At 41.7% G+C, this 8750-nt stretch overlaps 1 non-coding gene across 1 annotated transcript; it reads right to left on the bottom strand.

The window, feature by feature from the left end:
- Nucleotides 1–6417: 6417 nt before the first annotated feature.
- LOC145415863 (5S ribosomal RNA) lies at nucleotides 6418–6536 on the bottom strand. Its single transcript, XR_013900167.1, has one exon. It is a non-coding gene; the product is annotated as a 5S ribosomal RNA (ribosomal RNA).
- Between the last annotated feature and the right edge of the window lie 2214 nt (nucleotides 6537–8750).

Here is an 8750-nt window from a genome sequence, read left to right as displayed (position 1 = left end):
GGTAAAGACGGGCCTCCTCCATCCCTTTAAACAGCAGGTAATTGGGTGGTAGGTGGGAGGTATAGCTGAGATAAACAGATAGACAAACAGATATACAAGATACATACAAGGACACAGAGATACAGAGAGACAGACAGACAGACAAACAGACACACACAGACATATACAGACAGACAGGTAAATACATACAGACAAAAGGCCTTTAACCTCTCACCTCCTCTCAAAGGGAAGGTGTTTGGAGGAAGACTAAGGTATAGGTCAGTCAACCATGCAGGTGTCTAAGAAGCTTAACTAGACTAAGCTCATCTACCCCTGGTGCACCGTGGTAGGGTAGATGGGAGTGGAGGGCAAGTAGAGAGATAGAAACATAGACAGATGGCTAGATAGATAGATAGATATAGACAGATAGAGGTATATCGTGGAGTCAGCCATCCAACTATCTAAGCAGCTTAACAGAACAAATCTCACGGGTAGCTGTGTTCTACTACTGGTGCAGGGTATATAAGAGTAGGGGGTTGAGGAGCAAATAGATAGATAGTTCGATAGATGGACAGACTCGCTGATAGATAGATGGATAGATATAATGAGCTTTACACTGGTCTCAAGGGGAGTGGTGAGGTACCCCTGGCGAACCGTGGAAGGTGAGACTAGAGGGACGGAGATAGATGGATGGATGGAGATAGACACAAGCGAGTTCTCTCTCTCTCTCTCTAATTACCTTCTCCATTCTTCCTCTCCCTTTCCTCGTCTCTCCCCTTCCTTCCCCATCCCATTCCCGTCCTACTCTCCCCACCCCTCTTTGCTTTCCCCTTCCCCTTCTCTCCCTCCCCTCCCCCAGTCCCCTTCCCCTTCGCCTCTTCTCCCTTTCAATTCCTCATCTTCCTACCCATTCATTCCCTCCCCTCCCCTCCTCCCTCTCCCAGTATCCTCCCCCATCACCCCTCCCTCACCACCTTACCTCCCCCTTCTCCTCTTCCTCTTTCCCAGGTGTCTCTCAAGCCTCTTAACTTATGTACATCTTGACACCATCTTTTGACTCCTTATCCTCCCTCTCTCTCTCTCTCTCTCTCTCTCTCTCTGCTGGGGTCTGGATTGTACGTGGGAATTCCTTTCACCTCTGACTCATGTCCCGAAATTATAAAATATTACTGTGCCTGACATTCTCACACCATGTTGGCGCGAGGAGGAGGAGGAGGAAATAAATGGATTAAATTAATGCAAAAGAAAAAAAAGCCAATGGAGAAGAGGAATGATGACGATGATGATGATGACGATGATGATGATGACGATGATGATGATGATTTACCGAAGTACCAAATCAAAATATGAGACTAAAAACAATGGAGAGGAAAGGTAAGGAGGAAGGAGGAGGGATGGAGGAGGAAGAGGATAATGAGGGAGGATAGTAAAGCGGCTTGTAACACCCAGAGGCCTAGCTTACCCTGGAGGGAGGGGGGAGGGGGAGAAAGGGAGGGAGGGAGGGAGGGAGGAAGCGAGGGAGATGGAAACATAAATGGAGGGAGGAAAGCAGGAAGAAATGAAAAGATGGAGAGATGGAGGGAGGGAGGCAGAAAACATAAATGAATCAATGAAGTAGAGAGCGTGGGAGGGAGTAAGATATTCATGGAGGAGGGAAGGACGGAGGTAAATGAAGGAAGGAGGAAAATATGGATGGAGGAAGGAAGGAAGAAGATATGGATGAAGGAAGGTAGGTGGAAGATATGGATGGAGGAAGGAAGGAAGAAGATATGGATGGAGGAAGGAAGGGAGAAGATATGGATGGAGGAAGGAAGGAAGGAAGAAGATATATATATGGGGGAGGAAGGGTTTCATATATACATGAGAGAGAGAGACACACACACACACACACACACACACACACACTAAATCTCGCCAAGGAAGTAAAACAAATGACAACGCTTCCTTCGTCATGAGGGCAAGGCGAGAGGCTGATTGCTGAACGGATTATACATTAGTCTCCCCTCTCCCCTCCCCACCCCCATCCCCTCTCCTCCCCATCCCCATCCCTCTCCTTCCCTTCCCCATCCCTTCTCCCCATTCCCTTCTCCATCCCTTCCCTCCCCTCTCATACCGTCCCGCCTCCCTTCCTCCTCCAGATTCCTCTCTCTCTCTCTCTCTCTCTCTCTCTCTCTGACATCTCATCTCCTCCAAATGACGGTTGTCGCGATAATACAGATTCCCTGGCTTTCCTTCTCTTTCTCTGCATCTTGCTCATTTTTCTTCTCTCTCTCTCTCTCTCTCCCTCCATGCATTTCCTTTCCTTCTCTCCATTACAACCTTTTAAGTTACTCTTCCACATTCCACTTACCTTCTTCTCTCTTCCTCCAACCCCTCCTGTCTTCTCTTCTTGCTCTCCATTCTCTCTCTCTTCTCTCCACTCCTTATTCCTCCCTCATAGCCTGTATGCAACCCTTCCCTTCACCCTCGTTTCTCTTTCACGTCCCACCTCTCTCTCTCTCTCTCTCTCTCTGTTCACATCTCAGCGTTAGCCCACTTCGTTTCTTAAATTTAACTCTCTCTCTCTCTCTCTCTCTCTCAGACAGTGGTTGAGTTGCTCCCATTGCTCCACGTCGCGAGAGACAAGTTGGGTGTGAATCAACCTGAAAGAGAAGACGTGGAAGTCGGCTGGAGGAGGAGGAGGAGGAGGAGGAGGAGAGAGGTAGAAGACTCAGGCATGGAAAGAAGAGTTAGAATGTGATTACGTAAGGTAAGGTAAGGTAAGGTAGGGCTGGGTAAGGTAAAGGTAAAGGTAAGGTAAGGTAAGGTAAGGTAAGATAAGGTAGGGCTGGGTAAGGTAAAGGTAAAGGTAAGGTAAGGTAAAGGTAAAGGTAAGGTAAGGTAAGGTAAGGTAAGGTAAGGTAGGGCTGGGCAAGGTAAAGGTAAAGGTAAGGTAAGGTTAGGTAAGGTAAGGTAAGGAAAGGAAAGGAAAGGAAAAGAAAGGAGAGGTATGGTAAGGTAAGATAAGGTAAGGTAAGATAAGATAAGATAAGGTAAGGTAGGGTAGGGTTGGGATAGGTAAGGTAAGGTAAGGTAAGGTAAGGTAAGGTAAGGATAGTCAAAAAGAGAAAGACTAAGCAATAAGAAAAAGGTAGTCAAAAAGAAAAGCACTAAGCAATAAGAAAAGGATAGTAAAAAAGGAAGAGTTAATAAATTTTGCTTACGTGTGTGGGAGGGAGATGGAAGACGAGAACGGGAAATATTTGAGATGAAACGAAAACCCGAGAGAAAGGATGAAAAAAAGTGAAAAATCTGTTGGAGAAAGACATCAGGAGAATTTCTTTTTTAAGGGTTACAAAATATAAATAAATAAATAAATAAATAAAACAGTGGGATGATGAAAATAGTAAAAAAAAAAAAAAAATGTGCAAAGAGAAGGAAACAAAAATTATAAGAATTTTAGAGAGAGAGAGAGAGAGAGAGAGAGAGAGAGAGAGAGAGAGAGAGAGGACGTAAACCGGGATATTTAGGGATTAGCAAGAGATTACGGGAAATTAATCCACTTCACCCACAGGAAGTTATTTATTTATTTATTTATTTATTTATTTATTCATTTATTTTATTTAGTCTTCCTCTAATTGTCTTTATTCAGCTTACGAGAATTTTTTTTTTTTTATTGAAGGTCTTAGTTACAGCTTTAATAAGAAAACCCGAGAGAGAGAGAGAGAGAGAGATGAAGATTAATGGAGGGCGCAACACTCACTTGTGGTCCGCTTCCTCCTCCTCCACCTCAGATTGGAGAGAGAGAGAGAGAGAGAGAGAGAGAGAGAGAGAGAGAGAGAGAGAGAGAGATGAAGGAATGTGTATCTTATTTATTTACCTATTTTTCTTATATCACACGCCGCATCAAGTGAGTGGCGGCCTCGACAAAAGGAGTAGGTATTTTTGTCCCTACTAAGAAAAGATCCCTTCACCCAAGATAAAGCAACCTCTTCCCATTTCTCTCTCTCTCTCTCTCTCTCTCTCTCTCTCTCTCTCTCATTATACCTGGACAAAGGTAACTCCATGCATCATTGTCCCTACTCAGTAAAGACCCTTCCTGTTCCTCCTAAGACACTGCAATCCCTTCCCTCTAGTTTCTCATGCTCTCTCTCCATCTCTCCCCTCCCTCTCAGTCTCTCAATCTCTCCCCTTCCCATCAGTCTCTCTTACCTCCCTCTCAACCTCTCCATCTCTCCCTCCCCCTCAGTCTCTCCATCTCTCCTCCCCACAGTCTCTCACATTATCTCTCTCCATCTCTCCACAGGTCTGGGAGGAATATAAGAATAAAGACTGGTTTGGCGGGACAGGAAGGAGAGAGCAAAGAAGTCAAAATTCGCGCAGACAAAGTGGAAATGAGTTGAAGGAAATGACTCGGAAGGGTGGAGGTGCTGCATGAGATGAGAAAACTGAGCTGAATGACCTGATCAGAGTACCGAGCCGAGGAGGAGGGGGAGATGAGCAGGGGGGGGGAGGTAAGGGGAGGGGAAAGTAGGAGAGAGCAATTGAGAGAATCCAGGAATTTATCTCAATCAGGTGGAAGAATTTTGAGCTAAAATAAAACTGATGGTTGGAAAGTTAATATCAAGACGATAATACCGCGTAAATACCAAGTTAATACCAACACCACAATACCACGTAAATACCAAGACCACACCACCACTTCAATCCCACAATACCACGTAAATACCAAGACCACGTCAATACCAACACCTCAATACCACACCAATACCACAATACCACGTCAATACCCACACCACAACACCAAGTTAGTACCAAGGCCGGTGTATGAGAAGGTAGGGCTGGTGGCTGGAAATTTAATACTCATGCTGAATAAAATCGTGTAGTAAAGGCAAAATTGAAAAAAAAAGAAAAAGAAAAAAGTCCTCGGGCTGAAAGGGTTAATTTTGTCCCTTGTCTAGGTTCATACAAAAAGATCCTGCCATTACCACTAATCACCTACACCAATAATAATAATAATAATAATTAATAATAAAAAGATAATAATTCAACCGTCATCATCATGAATCACTACCATCACCACCACCACCAGCACCACCATCGCAACCATCACCATCATCATCAACCACCACCACCACCACCATCATCACCATCATCACCACCTCAGACACCGTAGCCCTGGCCGCCTCCCCGCTAATCTGGCCCGCCACCGCCCTGCAATTCCGTCGTCTGCATCGCCTCCTATCGGGTGGTGATGACATTCGCAAAATTAACGAGGTATTTAATATATGCGCCAACATGCACGCCTCTGATGCCTGCCCGCCTGCCTGAGTGGGGAAGGGGAAGGGGGAGGGGAAGGGGAAGGGCGAGTGGGAGTGAGTGGGAATATGCAAGTGTGTGGGGAAGCTGGAATGAGTGAGGTGAAGGGAAAGTGGGAGTGAATGGAATGAGTGGGGGAAGTGGGAGTGAGTGGGTGGGGGAAGCGGAAGTGAGTGTGGGAAGTGGGACAAAGTAGGGGAAGTGGGAGTAAATGAGGAGGGAAGTGAGACTGAGTGGGAAAGTAGGACGATGTGGGAGTGGAAGTGAGCGAGTGGGAATGAGAAAGTGAGAGAGGGGAGAGGTAAGACTGCGTAAGAATGAGGGAGTGACTGACAGAAGGGGAAAGTAAGCCGGAGTCAAGTTTATGTGCTTCCTAAATCCTAAATATTTTTCGTATAATTTTTTTTTCGTTCCCCCATGTCGATTAGTTGTCAATATATTTTCCCATTTTCATCCTAGTATTATTAGATGATTTTTTATTTTCCGGAGAGCCATTTATCTATATTTCTCATAATACAGTAGTTTCTCTCTCTCTCTCTCTCTCTCTCTCTCTCTCTCTCTCTCTCTCTCATTTTCATCATAGTTTTTTAAGTTCATTATTTTTTATTTTCCCGATAACCATTTATTTATACTTTTCATAATACCGTAGTTCTCTCTCTCTCTCTCTCTCTCTCTTCTAACATCCTCTTTGATCCGCACGAAGACCATGGACATTTCCGCCATTTTGGTTCCAGGTTAGCTCATTCACGTCCAAATTGTACACGGAATTTAAATATTTCTAGAACTTTAATGCTATCGGCTCTCAGTGGCTCAGGAAAATACGTAACACCTCCTCCTCGCGATTTGGTCAGCAAGTACTCCTCTATAATCCTACTGAGAGTTACTGATCCAAATTATGTCCATATTAATACTACTGTATATACTGTAAATAAAATAAAAGAGAATATAATAAAGTAGTAGTAGTAGTAGGAGTAGTAGTAGGAGTAGTAGAATAATAATAATAATAATAATTTTTTTCATTCATTCATTGCCAGACGCCATGTATCCCAAACGGGGTGGCCAAGGGCTTAGAGTTAATTGTTTTACAGGAAGGAGCACTAATCCTCCACCAACCCCACTTGACACGTAGGGAGAACGTTATGCCAACAGCATCTGGTGTTCCCAGGCAGTCACTCATCCAAGTACTAACCAGACCTAACGTTGCTTAACTTCGCTGATCTTACGGGAAGCGGTGTACTCAACGTGGTATGGCCGTTGGCATAATATTAGTGGAATTAATAGTGCAGAGTAATAATAATAATAATAATAACAATAATAATAATAATAATAACAATAATAATAGTAATAACAGTAATAACAATAATAATAGTAATAATAATAATAATAATAATAATAATAATAAAATTAGCTACGTACCTACAACGCCACTTAATATGGCCGTAAGATAATTATATTGGGAAGAATTTAATATTTCTTAAAGGTCAAGGCAAAGAGTTATTTCAAATATATTCTTTACCCCTTGAGAGCATGATACTGCTTCAGAGAGAGAGAGAGAGAGAGAGAGAGAGCTGTTCCAATAATAACGAATTACCAAAAAATATGAGGGAGACCAAGACCACAAGTAAGGTTTTTAACACTCAAAATATATACAAGCAAATAAATATAAATCAGAAGAAATATATGAGAAAAATGTTTGAGACATATATTAACTTTCATTCTAGAGGCAAAAATCGAAATCAATATAAAATGTACAGATAAGGAAAACACTAGAGGCAAAGTCATTCGTCTTACCAGTGAAAAAATATGTATAAGAAAAACGATGAACAACAAATGTGTAAGAAATATATAGCACTCGGTTCCTGTGGCAGAATTGATGATATAAAATTTGTGAGGGAGAGAAACACTAAGGGTGGGGTTTTTAAGTGATATCATTAGCAGAATAAAAAAAAAAAAAAAAAAAAGAAATATTTAACACCAAACCGTGAAAGAAATATTAAAAACTCGATTCCACTGGGAAGAGCGACACTGGAGGCAATGTTTTTATCATCAAGAGAATGAAAATAATATATACGAAGAAACAGATATGAATAAATGTGCAAGAATTATATATATAAACATCTATTCCACTAGCAACACCTATGATAATTATAAGTAATAAATGTCCACGAATGATATAAACATCGATTCCACTTGCAACACCGATGATGATAATAAATGATAAATGTGCACGAATTAGATAAACATCGATTCCACTACCAACACCGATGATGATAATAAATGATAAATATCCAAGAATTATATAAACATCGATTCCACTAGCAACACCGATGATGATAAATGCATAAGGGCGACCAACACTACAGGTGAGGTGCTTAATTAACCGCACCTGCCACTCACCTGGGCGGCCCTGCTCCACCTGCACCTGAAGCACCTCCACTTACCTGCAAATAGAAAAGGAAAATACTTCATTACCAAGGCCCACGGCAAGTTCGGGTAATATCAAAGCACAAAAAAGATAAGTAAATGAAAACTTACCTGAACGGAGGTAAAAAATTTCATTACCAAAACACAGGTAAATTTTGGGGTAATATAGAAATTTAAAAAAATAATAATAAAGGGAAATTACTTCATTCCCACAACCCAGAGAAATTTTGGGGTAATATTAAAATAAAAACAAAATCTAAAAATAGGGGTAAAATATTTCTTTACTACAACCTAGTGCATTTTGGGGATAACATCGAAAAAAAAAAAATGGAATAAATTGATCCAAAATATTTAATTCCCACGACCCGGAGAAATTTAGGGGTAATTTTGAAAGACCTAAAATTACTGCCAATAGGACAATGAAAAGAAAAAAAAGTCTCAAAGGCCCACGTCAAATTTGGGTAATACTGAAATAAGAGAAACTGCCGCAGGAGAGAAGGAAAATACTTTATTACTAAGTACCAACGAAATTATGAGCAATATCGACGTAGAAAAAAAAAATGCTGAATACAGAAAAGTTAAATACGTCTCAGACAAGGCCAAGACAACTATGGATAATATAAAAATAGAGAAAAACTGCTCAAATACAAAATAAAAATATTGCACCAAGGAAAATACTTCTCTACTAAGACCCTGGGGAAATTTGGGAGTCATATCAGAAGAGGAAATAACTATAATGCATTGCAATAAAAATACCACTTGTTGAAGGGTTGGGTGCATTGAAGACTGCAATTGCATGTCTCTTCCTATGCACACACGCTGCTTACTTCCTGCTGTAATGTGTGTGTGTGTGTGTGTGTGTGTGTGTGTGTGTGTGTGTGTGTGTGTGTGTGTGTGTGTGTGTGTGTGTGTGTGCACAAAACCACAATGACAAAAAGGTAGGCATACTGAAGACTGTAAATGCCACTATTCTTTTTTACAGGCACGCTTTGCTTTCCTGGTTGCAGTAAAAGCAGAGTAAATGCGTGCTTGCGTGCGGGCCTGCCTCA

The sequence above is a fragment of the Coenobita brevimanus genome, chromosome 103, assembly GCF_032717465.1.
Source record: "Coenobita brevimanus isolate Jiangsu-jjx chromosome 103, ASM3271746v2, whole genome shotgun sequence".
Classification (NCBI taxonomy): Eukaryota; Metazoa; Arthropoda; class Malacostraca; order Decapoda; family Coenobitidae; genus Coenobita; species Coenobita brevimanus.
Note: the sequence above shows the minus strand (reverse complement) of the source record. Positions and strands in the feature narration are given on the sequence as shown.